Source organism: Chenopodium album, chromosome 10, assembly GCF_948465745.1.
Source record: "Chenopodium album chromosome 10, dcCheAlbu1.1, whole genome shotgun sequence".
Lineage (NCBI taxonomy): Eukaryota > Viridiplantae > Streptophyta > Magnoliopsida > Caryophyllales > Amaranthaceae > Chenopodium > Chenopodium album.
In genome coordinates, this window is record NC_137843.1 from 27,243,666 (window position 1) to 27,268,729 (window position 25,064).

The window sequence follows — 25,064 nt, forward strand, 5'->3', positions numbered from 1 at the left end:
TGGTACTTTTGGTTAACATTATGGAATATAAATTGCAAATTGTCACTAATTTTTTTTTTTTTTGAAATGTGATATTATCAAATTCAATATAAAACTCAATATAAATAGGAATCTGATAACTAATATTAATAAAAAAAAGGACAGTACATTACATCATGAGATCATATACAAACCAAGCTTACTATGATTCTCAAACCATACACTACTTAAACACCACTTACATTTTCAATATGATAATTAACAACAAAAACATAACCACCCCAATTTTAAACATGTCCTTAAAAGAAGTAGTAACATTATCAACTTTTTGCCTTAAATTCCCCAATTCACGCTTCACCTCCATCACTGCAGCATTGTCAACGCTTTCACCACCATCAAAACCATGGTAAAAAGGTTGTTGGTACTCTCCTCTCCACAACATGTTATGAGGGCCTACCCATTCAAAAAATCTGCAGAAATCACACCTCCAATATGCCTTTCTAGGGTTCCTTTTTGAAGTGGAAACATGTAACTTGCAATCTAAAGAAGGCTTGCAATTGCACTTGGGACTAACAAAATCCCATTGACAACTAGAAATCGCTGGAGAAGAACGGGAGCTCGTCATCGTAATGGCTAAATTTTCAAGGGCTAAATTTTTTGGAGATAAGAAGAAGAAACAGGGAAACTGTGTTATAAAATCCAAGTAAAACCCTAACAAATATGGCGGCAAATCTTCCCTCCAAAGAGAGATACTTAACAGTTCCACAACTACTTACGGAGTTTTAACTTAATTGGTTATTGTTAATTAAAAAAAGTAAACTGGAGGGCATAGCTTAGACGTTTAAAAAACTGTGGGCACAGCTTAGAAACCGAAGAAGTTTAGGGGCATAACTTAGAAAAACCCAAATATTTATTTAATGAAATTATAATTAATATTTAATAAAATTTAATAAATTATTTTTAATTAAAAAAAATGACTTGTTTAGTAGGTTATAAGTCATTGGACCTATTAAAAGAAAACACCCTTTAAAAGTCGACTTATATTGAGTTAATTGAAAAGTTGACTTATTTTGAGCTAATCACGTAACGGTTGGCTTATTTTTGACAAATTTTCCTAAAAAATACGAAATGAATTATTTTCAATTAAAACAATTTAGAAAAGGGAAATGCACGAAACTCTTCAACATTTCATCTTACTCGATAATCGACGTAAAAGTTACTCATCACTGGATTTGGTTTTTGGGGAGACACAATCATCTGTCTTCAAGTATTAACCGAGGCAGTCCCCATTGATAACTGTTATAAACGAAAGTTGTTTATAACATTGCACGTGACTTTGACTTCTGTAAAGTAATAATAAAATATTAGATTTGTTATTTGGACTCCGTTCTCCTATTTTTAATACTAAACTCTATAACGGTAGGAAATTAACGTGGTAGTTAACGCCGTCTTTTTATTTTTCTGGAATCCTGGTTTGGAGGAGAGAGAAAACTTAATCTGATTCTCATAGAGAGAGATATAAAGGTGAGAGAATCCTCAAAATTGACGGGACCAAACATAAAGATGATCGGCGACGAAGATAGAGTTGTCTAATCCGGCACCACCCGTCAGCAGCTCAATCATGCATTTGAAAACAAAAGAGTTCTGACACTGGGTTGTATTCAGTAAAGCCATGGATCCATATCTTTGGGATGGGTGAATTCATGTAATACTATCCAATTCGAAGCTGCTAACCTGACAATTGAGGTATTCTTTCCAATACATTGATCAATTTCTTTGTATGCTGTTGTGTGGTTGTTTGTATGCTTCAGATCCTCGAAGTTAATTGACTTGGGGGTTTTCCCCTTTATTGAAATTGTTTTATGTAATTGATAATTCATGGTTTGCTTTAGCTTAAATTATTTGCAAATTGTTAACAAGTTGTAGATCGATTTGTGTTTTCCATTTTACCTGAGTTTTATTTCAAATGATTGCAGGTGGTTGATGCGAAAGAGTGAAGGGGGAATGAATTAACGGCAAAATAGCATTGTTGTATCCGTCAACTACAAAAGTCCCCATTCAACTTTTTCATAACGGGGCTAATATTACGGGCACTTACTTGGTTTTTTCGTATGGACATCCGTGCCCCTCATTTAATTGCGGAAAAGACGGTGCTGCCCCTGTTATCAACAAAATATGTTGATATCAGTTATGAACTTGTATTTACTCGTATTAACCTGCGTTCACAATGTAGAAGATTTTTTTTAAGAAAAATCAGAGAATTTGGTTTGAAGTTTCTTCATGTGGAGGATTATAAACCAGCATATTTGATTAGTAATAGTAATATGGTTGAAAAAGAAATGGCTTTGCTTGTGGTCAAAGATATCAAATGTAGGAAACATTTTGTTGATATTTCAATCTTAGAAAACGAAACTGGAACGGAAGTTTTCATGTTCTCTTACTTTGCTCACGACAATGTTTCGTGTACGACTGGCATCATATCCCGACCCCTGGTAGATGGAGAATCCTACGAAAAACAAGAAATTGCTGCCCTCGTTGAGTACACCGCTGGCTCCGGAGAGGGATCGTCGGGGGCCGCAGTTGTAGATATGGAGGGTAAGCTTTTGGTTGTCCATATATTGTCTATCTCAGCGATGGTGATGTATGACAACAGTTACGAGGATGTTCTCTTCAATTATGACTTGAAGAGTGATGGGTGTTTAAGATATGGAATCCATTCTGAATCAGTCCGAGAAATGATCATGCAAATGTCAAAATGTATGAAAATTGAGAAAAACACAACGTTTAATGATAGAATAACATATCTAATCCAATTACCAGCCACCACTTAGGAGAAGAGACAACCTGTGTCATACACTCCTCACTCCAAATTCATATGGAGCGGAAGCTAATCAAGGTAATTTGCTCTTACGTCTTTTCGTATATATCTTGATCCAGCTTAATTGAAACTATAAAGAATAATGACAATAGATTCATTGATAAATAGTATATGGGTTTAAACTTTTCTATCATGTATTTTATATGTTGAATGGTTAAATTTGCCGGCGTAACTTGGGATTTCGTATAAGTGTACCCTTATGGAGTTAGGGTAAAGTGAGTATCGTACCTCATATTACACAAAGTAAGGGTACATTTGGAAAATGCAATGTTTGGCATTCTAGCATCATCTTGCTAAATGCGTACAGGAAGGCTCATATCGAGCTAGGTTTGCTACGGAATACAAGGGCATCAGCATGTTCAAATGGTGTCACAACTGAATGTTAGAAGACATTGTGTAGAAGAAGATTCTGACCATACATAGACACAAATCCCCACCCTTTGTTATGTTTTTCCAGCAATATGGGAAGATACTGTATTATATAGCTTAATACTGCTTCTGGTATGGACCAGATGTAGAGATGGAAGGATTTCTAATTGTGTAGGACTGTAGGGCTAATGAAAGCTAACACGGGCACTGATGGATAGCCTTGCTTGATTGATTTGTATGATTGTGTCACTGTTGGATTTTCATGAACACATTTATGGACTACTAGCATAATGTACAAAGCCGGAGCTACAAAAGTTTGAGATTTCCCCGTGTCGATGAGAAGTTGGCTAGGAGTTCAGGGTCAATTATGCAATCTTATAGCTTGATTAAGACCCATTTTACAAAGTTAGAAATTGATATTATTGAACTTATTGAGGCAAAGTTATAAAATTAGTTTGCTAAGATTTATAAGTGTTCATGTTGAAACATTGAAAGTGAGCAATTTCCCATAAATAAAGTTACAATCCTGCAACAGCTCCTAAAACCAATTGTGAAACTAAAGAGGCAAATATGTTGTTCATGAGTTGTTAAGCAACCTATATTGTTCTGCTTGCTTTCTTTGTATTTTAGGGTCGTGTGGGACTCAACCTTTTATTATCTCTATGCAGCTGTCCTTTTTCTGGTGTTCAACTCAACCTTCTCTTTGATACATTTTTGTGACAGCTCGTGAAGCTTCCTCGAACTCCCAATGTTGATGGCATAATCAAGAAGTATCAAGAATACAGAAGGAAGGATGATGTGTAAGTTTATGTGTGATAATTTTACAATACTTTTTGCTTCTCATGCTTTTTAACTATTGTGGACCTATATTTACTATGTACAACCTAGTTTCTTACATTGACTTCAATCTAATTTTGTGAGTCTTCAATGTGCAAATGGCACCGCTGATAACATTAGATGTCAAAACACTGAGTTTTATCTTGTAATTGTGCCTGATCTCATAATTTCCTTCTTTGTTCTATTTGTATTGTTAACAAACTATTTGGAGTAATGGTCAGCCAGTGTATGTAGCCAAAGCTTGATCAGTATCCATGAGCAGCCCTTCATTTACTCATACTAAGCTCACCTGCCACAAACAAAGGTCTTTGCAATGTACTTGGGAATTTAGTCTAGTTCTATTAACAGTAGCTTGTTGAAGAAAACTCGTCAGTTAGTTAGGGACAAGGTAGAAGGATACGAAGAAATTTTGAGAGTTCTCGTGTTGGATTTGATAGCTTTAGGGTGTTTCAGGTCATTCAAATGTTTGACTATCTACCGCTTTACATCTGCTGTTGTTTAAGTTTATCAATCAATATAAAAATCTTTTGCCAAAATGACTTTTGACAAAAGTATTTACCAAAACGGTCAATTATGATTTTTAATTCCAAAACTAGCTAAATTATTGACTTTGAAGTAAATTAGCTAATTCTTTTTCTTTTGAACCAGTTTTGTTCAGGGTTCACTTTATTGATATTTTTTTTTTTTTACTTTTGTTTTATTTTAATTTTGTTTTTAAGATTTTTTTAAGTTGGAAATTTAACGATATACGGAGTACAAATATACTAATTTTTTCGTCTAGATCGTATCATTTAAATTTGGAATTTCAAGTAGTATTGTTCTATTAACACTACCGCAAATTTATACAACGATAAGGGTTTTTAAGGTATTGTTCATCTTTTTCATGCCTATTAATTGTATACTGTTGTTAATGTCAGCTAATTTGAATATTTTTTAGTTTGATGGGTATAATAAATCAAATTTACACATAGTGATACATAATGGTAGACAATGAATATATTCTCATTTGTTATTTATTTATTTATATTTTTTTATTAATTGGAAATTTGGAATAATTTTTTGAGTTTTTTTTTTTCTAATTTTTTTTAAAATGTTGATGCTTGCACCTCTGAACATAGAATTTTTGCAAATATATTATGTTGAATGTTATTTTTCAAATTAATGAGATTTTTTTTTCATTGCAAATGAGGGGAGAACCCTAAAAAAAAAAAAAAAAAAAAAAAAAAAAAAAAAAAAAAAACTAAAAAAACTATTTTTTTTTTCTTTAAAAAAACCCATAGAGTGAACTAAACTAGTTTAAAGGAAAATAAGAAATAAATAATTTCCTTCCAAGTTAATAAGTTAGCTAATTTTGGAATTAATAATGTTAAATAGCTGTTTTGATAAATAGTTTTGTAAAAGTAGTCATTTTGACAAAAGATCCTCAATATAATGTATTATGATGTTATTCATCTCCACTAATTCTGCCCAGCAACTCCAGCTGTCAGTTTATACCCTCGTCCACAGTTTTATGCTCTGTTAGTTTTTACTCAGTGTTACATATGAATTTGTCTGTGTAATTTGGTGAACAAAATGATGCTTAGGTTTATTGCGCTGTAGTGTTTTCTTATTTTCCTTCATAGCACCCTTTGCATGCTATCTGCTTCTTTTTTGTCCTGTTTATTTTGATTTGCGATAATAATTAAATATTTCATCAAACAAATACATAGATATAGAGGGGAGGTGAGGTGTCTGCTGTTATGTCTGTACCTCTGACTAAATGAAGCCGATGTATTAATTAAGATACCTATAATTAAAGATTTTGTTGATTGTTAAGAAGAGTTGGCAAGAGAAACCTATGCGATTATGTAGTTTATGTTAGATAAATTTTTAGAAGTTATATCCATGGACGAGATAGGGGAGTAAAAGCAAAATGTCCGCCTATTACAACACCTAAATCAACCACCGAGCAAATCTCAAGCACTCACCACTGAGGCATCGACCCATTGTTCACTCTCCTCACGTTACCCCTTTACTAAAAAAACCTTAATTCAACGAAGAAGAAAGTAGTATTCAAGGTTTCAAGTTCGATTTCGCAGATTTGGAGTTTAATTTCGTGGGTTTGGGTTCGGATTTTTTGGTTTCGATTTTAATTTTAATTTTGATTCCGATTTTTGGGTTCTGATTTTATTTTGGGGTTCGGTTTCAATTTCGCAGATCAGGAATTCGACTTACATTTTCTGGGTTTTGACTATGATTTCGTGATGTTTTGGTTTGAATTACGGTGGTTGTTCGATTGTAGTGGTAAGCACCACCAACGCCGACAACAACAACAACACTTCCTTGCTACAAGTATTTAGATCTAGTTTCATTTTTTTTTTTATCAAATTTTAGATTTTAATTTCTTGTATGTTTTTTATTTAATTGTAATTTTTAATTATATTGAGTGTATAATTTTTTTTGTTAAATTTTTGTGCTTTTGATGTAGTTACGGATTTTTTTTAATTATTAATTTTTTTTATGAAAATGTAATATTATAACAATTAATTAATGAAAATATTTATGTTATTATGTATGTTTAGTAATTGTATGTCAATTTGAGCGAAAAAAGCAAAAAAATAATTAAAAAATAATAATAATAATAATAATTTTTGTAGGCATAATGGAAAGCGGTTATGAGCCAAAACTACTTCCCATTACTTTGAAATGGGAAGTGGTTCAAACTGCTTCCCATTTAAAGGAGCAATGGGAAGCCCCCCAAGCCCAAGCAGTTCTAAACCGCTTCCCATTAGGGGTTTTCAACTGTCTCCCAATTGCTTTTTTCTACTAGTGTAACCATGGATCTAGTTCTCTAAAGTTCAAGAATTATGGTAGTCAAAGAGGATTTATGGTTATGAGTCCAGATGCATCGTGCAGAAGCCTTACCTTTGGAAGGGTTGACGCGTATGTATGTGACCCCGCAAGTTAAACTTGCTTCCATGGTTTGGTGAATTCACAAACACGGATGTACCCTTCGTTGCACGGAGCGTTTGATTGGGTAGATGGAGCGTGAATTCCAAAGGGCTAAAGCCATATTTAGAACACATATGATTTTCAGAAAAGGAGGAAAAACTCAATCAGGAAGTAAAATCGGCCAAACAGAACTAGAATCGATCAAAACAAGAAGGCAGATTTTTAGCTCGGTGTTGGAAGAACTCGGCATGATAAAAAAAGGATCAATCGCGATGAGATGGCTTTATTGCGCCACGATAGGAGTATCACATCGTGATAAAGCCATCGCACTTGGATGTTTACTGTTGTCGCGCAACAGTCCCTACACTTCTAGGCAGCTTTCTGTGTTCTTAGGATTTTCCGATTTTCTGAGTATTCTTTCGATTCTAGTTGTAAAAGATTTTTCCCAATTTTCATACATGTAAAAATCCTATTTTTTTGACGCATTACGGATGGTCTTTCCAATGCGGAACTTTTTATGCTTATGCCACAATATTTATAAACGTTACGCACATGAATATTTAGAACATTTTAAGTCTCGTCCACTCATTCTAAATCAATTGCCAAAAAAATTTAGGAACTAAAATAGAAATCCTCCCCAGCGGAGTCGCCAAAAACAGTAGGGAATATTTCAAACACCCAACTTTGAGCCCCACTGTGATCATGCATTTAAGCATGGTGGCATCCAAAAGGAAGGAAGTTAGAGCAAAAGAATCGTCAACTGACGTGGGGAAAACTAGGTCGTTGGGCTAATTCTCCCTAAGCCAAACAAAATTTATAAACACTCAACAAACCTAAATACAAGTATAGAGGTAAGTCAAGGGTCGAACCCAAAGGAACGGTAATGCCTAAGTGCTTCCAATTATATGCCTAAGCTAGGTCGAAGACTAGAGATAAAAGGTGGCTCTAACAACTACTAAAACGAGGAAACCAAACAAATATAAGAGCTAGGGATTAGGATTCACTTATAATGGCAATGAACGATGCAAATTGGAATGGAAAGTCGACTAAGTCAAGCAATGTGAGGGAAAATCAATCATGCAACCAAAAGAGCATGTCAAGCTATTCTCCTAGAGGTCTAACTAGCGTCAACTACGATAAACTCTAGCTAGGAAACATCACAAGACACCTCAATCGTGTAAATGCAAGCCACAAATCAATGGTCCGTATTAATGTGAACTTACAATGCAATCTAGTGCAATAATCAAAGTTAGCTACTCTCTAATTAATCACACACATGCACATGATCAATCAACCAAGTTTAATCACATCATCAACTCCATCAATTATCCCCAATTTACATCAATTCATTACATCATAAGCTTCACCAAATCCCTAACCAAACAACTACTCAAACATTATCATCAATTCTACCAATACAAACATGAATATCCAAAATCAATCATCAAATCATAAAATTCCAATCAAATCAATCAATCAAAACAATGAATATTAAACAAAGCAATAAATGAGATAGAGTTTAGAAATGCTCATTGATAATAGAGTAGATCTTCCAATACAATTGTCACATTTGAATCTTCAATCTCTCAATCACCATTGAAATTCCTCACTTTCTCTCTCTAAAATCTACTCCTAAAATTAACCCTAAACTAGAGAGAGAAGCTCTCAACTAAGCTAGGAAAATGATCTAATTTCTAAGCTCAATTCTAATTGTCTAATTGTTTTCCTCTCTACCCAAAAATGGGTATTTATAAATACAAAGATAAAAGAAAATAAAATAGAAAAGAAAATAAAAGAAAAGGGAAAAGAAAATAAAAGAGAAAAGAAAAATAAAATAAAACAAAAGAAAAGGAAAAATAAAAGAAAACTAAAATTAAAAAGAAAATAAAAATAAAAAGAAATCAAAAAGAAGAAAAGGGGAACAGCAAAATCGTGTTGCTTCATCAAATTGGGGAAATAATCCCATGTTTCTCACGGCTATTATCATTAGCACGCAACTATCAAGCCGCACATCATCATCAATCAACAGCCCCTAATTATACCCAGCTGTGTGCGGCCGCATTCATTGAATGTGCGCCCGCACATGCTGAGGTTCGAAGGAGCACAATTGCGGTGGTTGCGGAGGAGAAGAAGGCGTTAGCTGCGGCTGGGAATTGTTTCAAGGGCGGCGTAATAGGTGGTTGTGGCTGGAGATATGGTGCGACGGTGCTGGCTGAGTTGATGTTGCTGCAATTGTCGTTGTTGCGTGAGGTGGTTTGCGGGAATTGGAGTGGAGTCGGAGTTGCTGTTGCGTGGTGAGGTCGCTGGATTTGAGGTGTAATTGTGGTGGGTGCTGGTGGTGTTTGGGGGTAGCAGGGGTTGCGGTGGCTGCGTGAAGTGGTGGTGTGTTGGAGGTGCGGCGGAGCTGCTGGGAGGTTGGTGTTGCGAGGTGAGGGAGTGAGGTAGTGGCTGTTGGGGGTTGCTTCGGGGAACAGGGGAGATTGAAGTTGTTGTTGGAGTTGATGTTGCTGGTTTGAAGCAGGGGAAATAAGGGAGTTGAACAGGGGAAGGCAGGGGAGAGTTGCTGTAGAGTTTCTGGTTGTTGCCAACACCATCACCATCATCACCATGATGGTGATGAAGACCAAACTAAGCAGTTTCTAACACCAAATCACAATTGGAACAAATACCTACAAAACACACAAAAAACCGAGAAATAAAACAAAGTGAAATAAAACTAAAACCGACAAATAAAAGTAAAAGAAATAAAATGAAAATGAAAATAATAAAAGAAAGAAAATAAAATAAAATGAAAATAAAATAAAGTAAAGGAAAATGAAATGAAAATAAAATCAAATAAACTAAAATAAAATAAAACTAAATCTATAAAATCTAAAATAAAGAGAAAACAACTAAAATAACGAAAATAAAAGAAATAAAGGAGAAAATACTAGAAAACCATAGAAAGGTAGAAAAGACAGAGAAAGCATAAAACCGAGCATTTATTGAGCAAGAAAGCAATGAAAAGAAGACAAAAAGGACCTAAATGCTCATCAAATGTGTGCCATTTATGACACACATCATCAACAAATTTTAGGAACTTTTAAACCGTCCACGGGTGTGAAGGTTACACCCCATTCACGATCACAGAGATCGCTAACTCCATAGTGGTCCTGAATCATGACTGGATATTCGAGGATGATGGTACGAATCCAACCTAAAAAAGATTGAACCTTTTGATGAGTATTTAGGTTGTTTTTACCTTCTTTTCATAACTTTCTTTCTTAATAAATGCTTAGTTTAATGCATTTCCTCCTTAGTTTCCCTTTTCTCCCTTATTTTGTGTTTTCATGGTTTTTCTAGTGTTTTCTCCTTTATTTCTCCTCCTTTTGTGGTTGTAGGTATTGTACGAGGTTCAGGTCTTGATATTGGTGGCCTACTAAGTTGGAAGATGCATTTGGAGCAAACTTATAGCATTGGGAAAGCTCAAGATGCAAGAAAGTGGATGCTCCAAGTTCTAGCTCTTGCGCTCTCAAGCCGCACTCTCATGAAATTACGGTGTTGAACCCACCAACAAGTCCATTTGAATCTTCCATGCTTAGTACCTATCATGAAGACCTTGCGAGCGCACACAAAGAATCATTTGCGAGCGCACGAAGATACGGAGTTTCGAAGAAAGCCGGAAGAGCGCAGGCGCGAAGCCTAAAACGCGCGGGCGCGCAAGGCTCCTACACGGGCACGCAGCCCCTTGTGCGGGCGCTTCTCCTTGGTTTCTGGTTTTACTCATTTTCTTTTCCGTGCCTCTTATAAATACCTATTTTAATCCGATTTTTGTAGGAAGTTTTTAGACATAATTTTGATCATAATTTTAGCTTAGTTGAGAGTTTCTCTCTCTAGTTTTAGGGTTTGTACATGTTTAGGAGTAGATTTACAGAGAGAAAGTGAGAGATTTCAAAAGTGATTTGGGAGATTGAAGATCTTCTCTATTATCAATGAGCATTTCAAACTCTATCTCATCTTATTGCTTTGTTTAATTTCATGCTTGTTTGATTTGATTTTGATGTTTGATTCTTCATTAGTGTAATTGTTCTTCATCTTTAGTTGGTACTTGATTTCTCAGTTGTTTGTTGATTAGATGATGATTCTTGGGTAGTTATTTGGCTAGGGATTGGATGAAACTTGTATGATTGATTGATTGTGATTAATTTGGGAATTATATTGATTGATTGTTGAGATTAAAGTGATTAATGTAAGTTTACATGTGTGTAGTTTGATTAGGCCTTGAGAATTATGCTAGATTGCATTGTGATTTCTAATGATACGGACCATTGATTTAGAAGCTGCAATTGTCGATTGGTTTGGATTGTGATTCTCCTAGTTTTTTATTCGTAGAGACCACTAGCTTAATGATTAGGAGATAGCTCTTTGATTTAGATTGATAGCTCTTATCATTAGTGTTTGCAACCATTGATTGGCATGCATGTTCTTCCCAAGTTGTTGCAACTGTCATGATTATTTGTTGATCTCTATTCCCTAGTGTTTTATTTGCTTGATTCTTTGTTTTATTAGTGGATTAGCCTTGGTTACTCGATTCTTCACCCTTCGACTTAATTGAAAACTTTCTCATCCTAGTGAAAGTCGTCGAAGACCTCGTTGCCTTGTGATCCTCTATCTGCTGATGCTTCGCTTGAAAGCTTGTTGTGTTGATGCTTTAGGGTGATGACAATCCTCTCTTCGTTAGGAATAGTTGCCAACACAACTCTTGAATGATGTACAACAATCTGATTTAAGGAAATTTGTCAATGCCACGTAACAATCCATCCTAGGACATGTTGCCACGATGAAGCGACAATCCGTATCTCGGAAATTTCGCCAAAATCCTATTTTGGGAAAAGTTGCCAATGCTTCGTAACAATCTGTCATAAGAACCTTGCTACGATCGACAATTCACGTCTTGGAATATAACTCTTGAAAGCAATCCACCTTGGAAATTTTCCAATGTTATGCGGCAATCCTTTTAGGAAAATATTGCCACATTTGACAATCCGCGTCTTGGAACATTTGTAAAAAAGAGTCGATCGACAATCCCATTTGGAAAAATTTGTCACTTATTGAATTGAATGACAATCCACGTTAGGGAACCTTTGCCGAAATTTTTAAGATGAATAGAGACCTACGATAATCCTTTGGGAAATTTTGCCATAGGGAACTGGGTGTATAACAATCTAATCTCGAAAAAATTGCCAAAGGTTTATATGAATATATGACAATCCGAACCTGAAAAAATTTGCCAAACAGAGAAGGAGTACGACAATCCACGCTTGGAAACTTTTCCAAAGGGGACAATCCAATCTTGGAAAAATTCGTTGAAGAAGATATGCGACAATCCACTCTAGGAAATATTGTTAGTTTGAGATGACAATCCAATCTTGGAAAATTGTCGTATAGGTGATGTACATGCTTTTGAACCAATGCCTTGGTGCTTATAATGAGCCAATGTTTAGGCACTAAGCTAAGTGAGATGATCGTTGTCAGGCCGATCACTGATTGGGATTGTAATCGGGCCGACTACTAATCATGTCAATTTGCTTATGGGGGTTAACTGGCGTACCAAGGAACCAAATCAATCAATATGACCGTCGGCAAGCCGATCGGCAATCAAATATGATTGCAATCAGGCTGACTTCAGTTGATTTGCTAAGTTGTTTGCGTCCTTTTGCTTCAAATTTTTTGTAAAGGTTACTCGTCCATCAGGGACTCAGTTTACCTGCATCTATATTTTGGACAATAGGACTGTGCTCATGTTTATAGTCATCTTGGGGTTGACCTAAGTTTTGGTGTACTTGACTCATTGTGATTGCTTTGACTCAATGTGATTGACTGACTTGAGGTTGACTCAATGTGTTTTGACACGACATGACTCAATGTGCATGACTCGTGTGTGCATTGCAATGTAATGTGCTTGTGCGACTCAAAATGCAGAAAAGCAAAAATTTTCCGTCATTTTTGTGGAGGGTACCGACTTTCTCCCGAAAAAGAAAAACACGAAAAAGAATCAAAGTGAGTGTTTACGGTGCATGTTGAATGAGCTTAGTCAAATGTATGCGTCGACGTTGTATCTCACAATGCAAGGATTAGTTCAACCTAGGCTATCTCAATTGTTGACTCGATGATGAAAGTATTTGGGTAACTTAGGCGCGGAGGCTAAGCACTTCATACTTTGTGATGCAATGATGATTACAGCAATGAGTGATTTTGATATGTCAAGGCATGCTTCAGCGTTGTGCTAAAATTTCATGACAAAAGGTTCCTAAGGGAAGGATTATTTGGTCATGTATCTGTGCAGTGTGTGAAAGTGACACTAAAGTTAGGCTGCCAAAGCTAAGTGTGTGGAAATATATTTTGTGAAGACCAAATGATGGTGACTCTTAGGCTGGGTAGGCTAATAATGTAAGGATCAAGCCCCCAAGTCTAGCTCTAAATTGATAGGGATGAACATTGGAGATCCCTTGATATGATCATGCATGAATGTGTATATGAATGAATGCATTTTATTACGGCCGCACCTCAATGTGAGGTTGCTTACGTATCCGTTAGGAATCAGTCCGAATGTAGCTGTAGCCGAACCTCGCACAAGTGTGTGTATACCTCAAAGAGGTCTTTGAAGGGTTGTAACATGGTTAGGCTAAAGGTTGAAGAAGAAGGGGATAAAGGCTCAGGACCCTAGATAAGCCCCCAAGGTGTGCAACCTTGCTTTTAAAATCTTTATATTTTTATGCTTGAGGCTTCCTCACTTTTGAACTCTCTTTCTTTTGTTTATTTTTTTTGCTCTCTTTTTTTGTTTCATCATTCTTTCATTTGAATCTTTTTTGATAAGTGTGGGAAATCCCGATCATGCGGTCTATCACTCACTTGGCATTCATGTTTCTCAGGCACGGTACCGAGCACTCGATAAGAGACGCAATCTGAGACGTGTTCATATCAAAGACATGTTTATGTCAAAGACATTGGAACACTTGTCCTTTTGTACACTTTTATTATTTTTATTTGCTCTTTTAATCTTTTGAAATTACTCAAGCTTTGAAATTGCATAAGTTGCACACCATCCCATTCCAGGGTTAGGTAGATGTAGGTTGAAACAAGAAAGGTCTATCGTTAGACAAGGCTCAAAGTGGTTTATCAAGAAAGGATTTATATTTTTTAAAGGGTGAAAGTGATATGATATGGCTACAAGGGTGCCTCAAATTATTAGTATACCTTGTGCTTAGTTCAGCTTTTTTTTTTTTTTTTTTTTTTTTTTTTTTTATGATGCAATGCAATGATCATATGTAAGGAAGAAATGCTCATTTTATTAAAAGGAAATGAAAAAATCCTACAAAATAAAATCTAAGGAAAATAAAAGGTTCCTATACTTGACTTATTGGGGAAAGAAGGAATAAAGAAAAGAAAAAAGAGGTCATGAAATCTTATCGTTGAAGCTCGCCTTGTGTCTTTTGCTTGATCATCACCCGGTCTTCTTGCTAGCTAGAGGCAATGGGATCTTGTTTGCTTCTATGAGATCTTGAATGAGATTTTGAAATTAGTAACATTCATCTGTGGTATGACCATTTCCTTGATGGTACTTGCAATAAGAGTTGGGATTCCATCTTGAAGATCGGCTTTCTGGTGTTGTATCTTCAATAGGGCCAATAGGTTTGATTAATCCTTGATCATGGAGACGATCGAAAGCAGCATCATAGGTCATTCCAATGGGTGTGAACTCTCTTTTTGGTTTCCTTGATTATCCATGGTTAAGACATCGTCAAGGTCAAAGGTACTAACATTGTTACTAGAGTGGGTGTTTTCGGAAGAAGAAGGATTGTCGTTCTTCTTTCCTTTCCAGCCACTGTTGTTATTATTGTTAGTAGCTTTTTATTTTGCAAGGTCATCTTCGATTTCAACACCTATGTCATAGACGGCCTTGAATGTATTCAAGTTGTGGTTATATTTCAAGTGCTTTGAATACATTTCTTGGAGGTTCTTGATGAACATCCTTACAGACTCCTTTTTAGTAGGAAATTTAACCATATTAGCGGAAGTTTCCCTCCACTTGTTGAAGAAAGAGGTGAACCCTTCGTTTTCTTTTTGCCTTAGCATCTCAAGTTGTCTATGGTCTGTTTCAACTTGAATGTTACATTTGTACCTATCAATGAAAGCGTTTACTATTCCATCCCAAGTAGAGATCTTTTCTTTGTGAAGGGAAAAGAACCATTGTTGGCAAACGGTTTCAAGAGACAAAGAGAATAAAGAGTGAAAGACTTTCCTATCAATCCCCTTCATATTCATTATGGTTTCAAAATCTCTTAAGTGGAAACAAGGATTGTCAGTAGGTTTGAATCTAGGGATGTCATTGGCATTGAAATTTTGCGGAAGAAGTTCCTTGTCCACTGAGACCCCTTGTGAGCTAATTCCCTAGAACTTGTAGTCATTGGAGAGCTTGTTCAAGCTTTCCTCCGTTCGCTGCATCTGTTGCTGTTTCACAGGGTCATTGACTTGAAGAGCAATAGCCTTCATCATTTCAGTTACATTAGCCAAGTTTTGCCTAAGTTCATTGACTTCTTCTTGAGTTGCCATTATCCTCTTAGCTTTTCTCTTTTGACGAATCGGTTTATCAAAAAGTAAGACTTGAACAAAAGCGTTGTCCTTGATTAGCCACCCTTCTTTTCTTGACCAAGTATTGCGAAAAAGGGATTTATGAATATTTATTGTTAATGTTTGACTCAAACTCGATTCAACATGCATAGGTAGAGAAAGATCATGGAAGAATGAGGGGAATGATATGTATGGAGCAAGCATGTGGAGAGTGGAAAGATGATGTAGATGGAGAAATGTGGAAGAATTTAGGAATAGAGTGGACCCCCAACTCAAATGACGGAAGGCACGACTCATGCATGAACTTAAGACATGGTCATAGTGTGAAAAAGGTATGTACAAAGTGTGTGAATACTTGTGAGTGTAAGTGATATTTTCAAGACTCGTGTCATGACCATGGGACTAGACTATGTGCTTAGACTCAATTAAGGACTAAATATAGCTTCTGCTGTTTAATAAATTGATTAATTAGACTCAACGTGAGGACTCGAGCAGAAAACTGGACCATCGCCTCAGCAACAGGAATGTCTCCATACACCGGGACCAGTGCGAAATGACATTGCTGTCACATCGCGCCAGGCACTAGAGTGTTGTGCCACAGGCCAAACTTCTGCGTCATTGCTGAAACATTAGTCTGGGTCTATTTCCAGTGTTTTATTCTAAAAGGACAAGCCTATAGTCGTCCTAAGTCAGGTTTGATCAATTTATTTAAACTCATATTAATGAATTAATTAATTAAGCAAAGTCCTTTAGTCATTAATTAGTTTATTTATACTCATTCACAAGTCAAAAAAACGGTTAGTGTAAGCACACATAGGTTATGCACAAGTAGTCAAGTAAGCACAATATGATGCAATGAGTTTGCAACCTAACCATGGCTCTAGTTCTCTAAAGTTCAAGGATAAGGGTTAGTCAAAAAGGGTCCATGGTTATGAGTCCGGATGCACCACGCGAGAGCCTTACCTTTGGAAGGGTTGGCGCGTGTGGATGGGACCCTCCGAGTTAAACTCGGTTCCACGGTTTGGTGAATTCAACAAACTCAGATGTACCCTTCGTTGCCATGAGCGTTCGATTGGGTAGATGGAGCGTGAATCCCCAGAAGGTTATGGCCATATGTAGAACATATATGGGTTCTAAAAAGTGAGGAAAAACTCAATCGGGAAGTAGAATCGAGCGAACAGTACTAGAATCGGTTGAAACAAAAAAGGTAGATTTCTGGCTCGGTATTGGAAGAACATGGCGCGAGACAACAGGGCCTGTCGCCAGACAATGACCCTGTCGCCAAACGACATTGCTGTCGCATGGCGACAGAGCCATTGCATGGCGCTGGCATTGTTTTCTCGGCACCGGTTCCTACATGCCTCAGCAGCTTTCTGTTCTTTGAATTTTCCAAGTTTTCGTAGCGTTTTTTCGATCCTAGTTGTGAAAGATATTTCCCAAATATCATACGTGTAAAAAATCCTATGTTTTTGACGCATTAAGGATGGTCTATCCAATGAGGACCTTTTTATGCATATGTCAATAATGTCAATTAAAATTACGCACATGAATATTTAGAACTTTTCGAGTCTCATCCACTCATTCTAAATCATTGCCAAAATAAATTTTAGGAATTAAAATAGAAATCCTCCCCAGCGGAGTCGCCAAAAAACTGTAGGGAATATTTCAAGCATCCCACACTTGAGCCCCACTGTGATCATACACTTAATCATGGTGGCGTCCAAAGGGAAGGAAGTTAGAGTAAAATAGTCGCCAACAAATTTTAGAAACTTGTAAACCGTTCACAAGGTGAAGGTTGCACCCCTTCACGATCCATGAGATCGCTAACTCCATAGTGGTCCTGAACCATGACTGGATATTCGAGGATGAAGGTACAAATCCAACCTAAAAGAGATTGAACCTGCCCTAAAAATAGGCCTCTACTTTATTCTTCTCATATTCATGTGCTCTTTTTGACTAACATACAATCAATATATTAATCCTAAACATGTTTATCTATGTTGGTTGATAATTAATGCACAAATAAAACTATTATTTGTGATCACTTGAATTATAATCATATTAGCCTAAACAAGATTATTAATTATCTTATTATGCGCGATTACAAATACAAATTCCCTTTAATCCTGCAAGAGAAGGCGTGATCAGGCAATAACAATAATAATATATCAAGCAACATAATAATAACAACCATCATCATAATAACAATCAATAAAGCTTAATAATAATAGCAAGATCCTAGACATAATACTAACAAGATTAATAACAAATCCTAGCATGTCACTAAACAATAAAGATCAAAGCTTTATCCCTATCATGATACTAATATGATAGAAGAAATAGAAAGCATCCTAAATATGATACTAGAAAGCAATAAAAGCATCCTAACATGATACTAGGAATTAAAATAATATAAACATGACTTCTATATCAAAAGAATAGTAAATAATCGAATTATTTACTTCGATGTCTCATATCTCTTTCTATCAAAACAATACACACGTTAGTAACTTCAAGGAAAATATTAAATCAAACAATTAAATTGAATAATTAAAATAGGGATTTGGGACCAAACCCTCAGAAATTATCAACCTTTCACGTCTAGGGCGAAGGCAACCTCGAACTTGGCTAGGTGTGTCTAGAACTTGTGAATGAGGAATTTTGTAAAAGGGAAAGGTTTAGAAAGAGAGAGTAGAATAAGCTATTGCTTGAAAGAATTAAGGATGGTTGTGAATCTTGATGATTCTGAGTGAATGAAAACGGGGAAATACGACCCTATTTATAAAGAAAATAGTCCGGAAACGATAGAAAAGAATCAGAATTTGAATCGGAAAAAAAATGACCTCTGTCGCCAGGGACAGAGCCCAGCGCGAAACGACAAGCATCACGCATGGCGACAGGCTCTGTCGTTTGGTGACAGACTTGTCGTTTGGCGCTAATTAAAAGATAAAACGCGCTTTTTTATGGAATCCTCTTCTTAATATAAGCAATTAAACTCCGTGTTTATCAATTTTAAATCAGATTTTATCAAAATAAAACACTTGTTTTATTTCAAATGAAATTCATTATTTTTCTAAAAAAGATAATTATCAATCCTGACACTATTAAATTAGAACTCAAAATAACTTCCTAGACTATTCTAGAAAATTAAGATCAATCCTAATAATTTTAGGAATAAAATTAATGGGTCCTCCACTAGATCATTGGGCCTTAAAACAATTTCAGACCCAATTTAGTATTTTGGCCATAACTTCCTCATTATTCATCGAAATTGGGCTTATAATATATCATTGGAAAGCTCTTTACGAGCCCGACCCAATTACACTATTATTTGAACCTTGTCATGGACCAAGTCAAATTGGACTAGCTATTTTCATAAATAGAGAAGATTTTCAAAAAGAGAAGGAAAGATTTTTATTAAAACAACCGCATCACAAGACTTTTCACACTTTCACCTCATTCGATAATCAAGTGACGTGAAAAGTATTCATCACTAGGTTTGGTTTTTGGGGAGACACATTTGGATGTCTACAGACTTCGACTTAGCTTAGATGCACGATTGAAAGCACTTGAACATAACCGTTCCTAGTGGTTCGATCCTTGACTTACCTCTATACTTATATTTACGTTTGTTAAGTGATTATAAATTTTGTTTGGCTTAGGGAGGATTAGTCACAACCTAGTTTTCCCCCTATCAGAACCCGCCCTACTTAGGCCTCTACTTTTTTCTTCTCATATTCATGTACGCTTTCCAATTAACATGCGTATTTACAATTTTTCAATATCATATTTACAATATTTTTTTAAAAAAAAGATATCTTACAATTTATTCAGATTTTTAAATTCAGTTGTCATATACTTCGACTAACAACAACAAATAAAATACAAAACAACAATAAATAAAGGTCTTTTATTAAATACTTTAAAAAAGTTTTACTTTTGTAATAGGCAATAATAGTTTAATTAAATTATTATGTGTTTTGTTTGTCTGAAATTATTAAATAGTAAAATAAATCAAATAACTATAAAAAAACTTAGAATCTATAGAAAAATATCTTTTCTTGAGATATATATATATGAAAAAATCGGGCATCACACGATCTTACATCTAGTTATATAAATAAAGTAGGCACTTTTTGGAAGCATTTGTCGCGGTACATAAGCAAAGATATTATTTCCACCAATCAAAAATTAGATTTGTATTTTATTTTAGAATTAAAAAATTCACTCACCACGTAGTAAAAGTGACGAATGAGATTTAAAATTTTTGCCACATTAGTAAAAACAGCCGAATAGTGATTTTTTAGGATTTAAATTATTTAAAAGTCAAATAACTATCTTTTAACAAAAAACTAAAATCATCTTTAGATTAAGGATTGAAATAATTTTTTCGAAAATATTGAATAAATTATATTTTGATATTATGGTTTAAATTATTAAAAAATTATATCATAACAAAAAAAATTAACATTACTTTAGTCAAAAAAAAAAAATAACATTACTTAAATTTAGACATATCTACATAAGAAATATTGAAAAAGAGTAAACATAAACTGCGTTCAAGTGGAAAATTGTGGAAAAAAAATGTTTAATTAACATATATGAAAATTGATAAAATTACAATATATGATAAAAGATAAACATAGGTATTTATTAGTTAAACAGACACTATGACCGATTTATTAAAAAAAAAATAGAGGTCACTATGTACTGTTAAAATAATGTTTTTATACTAAAATAAAGGTCATTAATTTTGTTATTTAAAATTAAAGGTCCTAATAAGAGGTTAGTTCTTTTTAATGAAGGTTATAATATACAGTAGGTCAATATGAACAATAAAGGTCACTACGAGTGCGTTCAAATTAAGGTCACTACGAGTATGTTTGAATTAAGGTCACTATGTTCAGCATAACGTTGGTTATCACATTTTTACTTCATGTTCACGATAATATTAAAGGTCACATAGGTCAATACATATGTTAAAATTATGGTCACTACATTTAATGTAACGTCTGTTGTGCGCATATGTACTTCAAAGTTCACAATAAATTTGTCAACCAGATCCACACAAATTTTTCCCTTTCCTTCTCGTCTCTAATATAATTTCAACAATATATTGATCATTGGTATGAATGATATCGTGATAATAATTGCAATTCATCGTAGATGTCAAAAGAGGATTCTACATTATATAGCCGAATAATAAGGTCCAATTTATCATTCGCTAATCATGGTTTGTTTATTTAGCGCCCCGGTTAATTAAAGAAAAAAGGCAAAGAGAATATACCAGTGTGGCAGTGTTTTGACAAAGTACATAGATGTGTTTGACAAAAAATATGTTTATGTCTGACAAAGAACATGCATGCATTATCAAAACACGTAAAGATAATTGAAAAAAAATATGATAAAAACTTTATTCAAATTTCCTGAAAAATTACTCATTAACAAAAAAAAATTCTTTATTAAAGATATCATTTTCCCAAAAATAGTTTGCTCTCTCTAAAATTCAACTTCCTATAATAATTTTAATTTTCCCTCTCTAATATTATATTTTCAAAAAAAAAAAAAAATTTATCTTTTACCATAAAAAAAATCACGAAATTGTTTTTTACTACCAAAAATTTTAAAAGTTTTATTTTGCCACCAAAAAAATTTCTAAAAATTGTTTTTTACCACCTACCGTGAAGAAAACCGTTAAATTTAACGGTTAAAAAAAATTCTTCGCTTTTCGTGCGCAAAACATGTTGTTCATAGGTTTAGGGGGGCATTTAAAATTTATAATTTAAAATTCAAAATAACAAATGTTAAAAGAACATAAGTTATAGTGTAAAAAACACAGTGATCAAACGCAAATAACATACAATACTCCCTCCGGTTTTTTTTAAGTGACACAGTTTGACCGGCATGTAGTTTTAGGAGATTTTATTGACTTTAATAAAATAAGATGTTAGTGGGGTAGGTTGGATGAGTGAGAAATGATAAAGTAAAAGAATGTGAGAGAAAGTGGGGACCATGAAAAGAGTGAGAAATGATAAAGTAAGACATAGTGGGTTGAAGATATATTATTAAAATGTAAGGAATTTCTAAAAGAGGAAGTGTGTCACTTAAAAAAAACTGGTCATTTAAGGAAAGTGTGTCACTTAAAAAAAACGGAGGAAGTAATAAAAATAATTTAAATACGACATAGGATAATTAAAACATAATTTGTGCGCCACTCATTTCCTCAAATTAAAGAATATACGAGCCAAATTCAAAGAACAAAATTTGTTTTATTGAAACCCAAAAAACATGTTTAATCAACAAATTGTAAAGAACATATAGTTCATATCCAAAAACACACTAATCAAACTCAAAAAACATATTATTAAATACAGTTTTGTTTTTTGTCAAACACATATATGTTTTTTCCGTTTTTTATTTATTTAACCTGGTATAATATCCTATTTTCGTTGATATCCAAGGTTTTCCAATAATTAATGCAATTTGCCATAAATGTCAGAAGAAGAACATTACATAGGTGAGTATATATATGCCAACCTGTGAAAAAGGCTGATTTAAATCTTGGTCCCTTGAACAACAACTTGTCTACGATGGCCGTCACATAACATCTGTCTTTATCGAGTCCTTCACTTATCTTTTTTTTGTGGTTTACATGGATTCGTACTCTTACCTAGCACATGAATTTACATAGTACGTACTATCACCTTCATTACAGCGTCCTCCAACGTTGTCAGATCGATTATTGAGATAAGATGGTCCTTAATATTCACTAAAATTCATATGTAACAGAATATTCCTATATTATACTCCTATGTCCTATAATACTTGACACTATTTTCAATTTCGTCTATCTCAAAATAATTCACACGTTACTATGGAATGTGACCGTTAATAAACAAAAATATTTTTCTATACTCTCTATGGGATCACAAACCCCAAAACCCAATTAAATATTACATTTTCTCTTTTCTCCTTACCCACCTCTGCCACTTTTTGTTTTTTTACCATATAAAAATACAAAAAGAAATCCTTTGTATAATAAACAAATGTTTTAAATGGATTTACTTGTAGCTTTCTTAAATATTGTCGTATAACTACTGACTACCACAACGAATGGTTGAGATTATTAATTCTCTTTTTATTTATTTTTTGAATAAAAAAATTAGGTCATTTTGTCAGAAACTACCCTTTAAAAGCAATTTTTGTGAGAAACTACAAAAAAAAGAAAAAAAAATGTTGTAAAAAAACTACCTATTAAAATAAAAATATTGTAAGAAACTACCTATTAAAGCAAATAATGTTGTAAAAATGCTATTATTCGTCAGATTTTCATCTTTGACTAATTTCTCTGGTGTTAACCATGCTAGGCCGATCACATGATAGGTGGCATTATTGTTGGCGGGGCATGGAAAAATAAAGGTTTTAAAAGTTTGATTGGCAAGTGGGTGGTCAATGCTGGAAAAATTAGTCAACGGTGAAAATTCGGTAAAAGGGTAGTATTTTACAACATTTTCATTTTAATAGGTAGTTTCTTACAACTTTTTTTTTAATAGGTATTTTCTCACAAAAAATGATTTTTAATAGGTAGTTTATGACAAAAAGCCCAAAAAATTACTTCTTTCTTACTGAAAACTAATTACTCTAGTTTTGGGAAAAAAAAAATAAAAATCAAACCACTCTCCACCCTCTATATCTTTCTAAAGATTCCATTTACCAAAACTATCTTCAACATTGTTCACAAAGGTCATTACTAATTGCGAAGGCGTTACTCCAACCAATTAACAAACCAAACACTCATATATATCATAAACTCATGTACGCATAGTTCATGAAACAGAGTAGTGCAACGTAATAAGAATTATAACAATTTAATACACACAATTTACGAAAATAATCAATCGTTATATTAAATTAATTTTTAGAAGTTAAGAGTTTAATTCGAGAATAACAAACGATAATCATAATTTTGTATCTTTAAAAAAGGCTCAAAACCAATTACATAGATTTTGTTAAAAAAATTACATAGATTTTGGTTTGTAAATTCATAAGCGAAACTCTAAAAATGAGATATTGTTATATACACTCGGGTGTATGGTACATCCAAGGAAATTTGTTTGTTCATTTGATGATAAAATGAAAAATAATTATTGAAATGTGCAAAAAATACTCTTGGATGCACCACGCGCTTGGATGTATTAAACAATTTCTACTAAAAAGGGGTCACTTACAAAATTGCATAGATTTTGTCAAAAAAAATAACATAGATTTTGTCAAACCTAAGATTTCGTGTTTTAGGGGTTTAAAATTAAATAAATTATGTTGGGTAATGTACGTATTTTTAATTAGCAAATCACTAGTATAGTGACCGTGCATAAATCATATTATTAATCCCATAGGAAAAAACAAAAATAATTCAATTAGTAATAAAGGGCTTATTTTCACTAACAATTTAATTATTAAAATTTTGCTTAGTCCCAGTAATGGCCGATACACAAATTATGGAATGTGATTTGAATAATATTTTATGTCATTGGCATTTATTTTAATATTTTATTCGCTTTTTTTTTCCTTTTTTTTATAATGTTGTTTTTATTAATTGAAAAATAAATGAATAATGCTCCACATAACTATATGAGAGAAATAGACAGAGCATCAAAAAAAAAAATATTATAAGAGAAACAGACCGATTCATTTCCTATCTCCAGTCAGGAAAAACTAATTTTTTTTTTCTTCATATCATTCGCTTCAATAGCTATGTAATCAAATATTTGTTTTAATTGTCGCAGTCACCAAATCTATAGACACAATAATAACCTTATATCTTACACACTATACATAAATTTTTGGCATATCTTTGGCTAGGAAACATTTTGATCAACTTTTTGTAATAAATTATTTGGAATCAATCAAAGTCAATAAAATATATTTTGAATTCAATATAATTTATATAACAAAAACTAACCAAAAATATGCAACAAAATCTATCAAGTCTTTGTTATCTCATTACAAATATAAGATAAACGAATCAGTGATTGATTGATTGATTTGTTTATCTTATAGTATAATGTATTAATTGATTGATGTAATTAGAATATTCTAATTAACAACATTACTATATGTAGAATAACATAAAATTATTGCAAATAATGGTTATATATTTAGTATCACACCCGTGCAATGCACAATTTTATTTTGAATCAAAATAATATTTTTTCTCAAAATTCTTAAAAGTAATGGCATTGTCAATATACGAATATTACAGTGTTAAACATGAGTAGTTGTTGTTAAACATTTTACTCCTATATGTGTTTTCCTATCAAATGTCTAATTTAACTTGTATGTATTCTTCTCGTTTAGACTGATTTTTCTTTCAATTTTTCTTATGTAATGAAAAAGAGGAAACTGTCATTGTAAAAGACATTGTACAGAAATTGAAAGGACAATTAAAGTTAAATTTATA

At 33.7% G+C, this 25,064-nt stretch overlaps 1 long non-coding RNA gene across 1 annotated transcript; it reads left to right on the forward strand.

Annotated features, from left to right (window-relative positions):
* The first annotated feature begins 2,483 nt into the window (after positions 1–2,483).
* On the forward strand, positions 2,484–6,730 carry LOC145563850 (uncharacterized). The gene is made up of 3 exons (XR_014094635.1): positions 2,484–2,875; positions 3,950–4,026; positions 6,260–6,730. It is a non-coding gene; the product is annotated as an uncharacterized LOC145563850 (long non-coding RNA).
* The last annotated feature ends 18,334 nt before the right edge of the window (positions 6,731–25,064 follow it).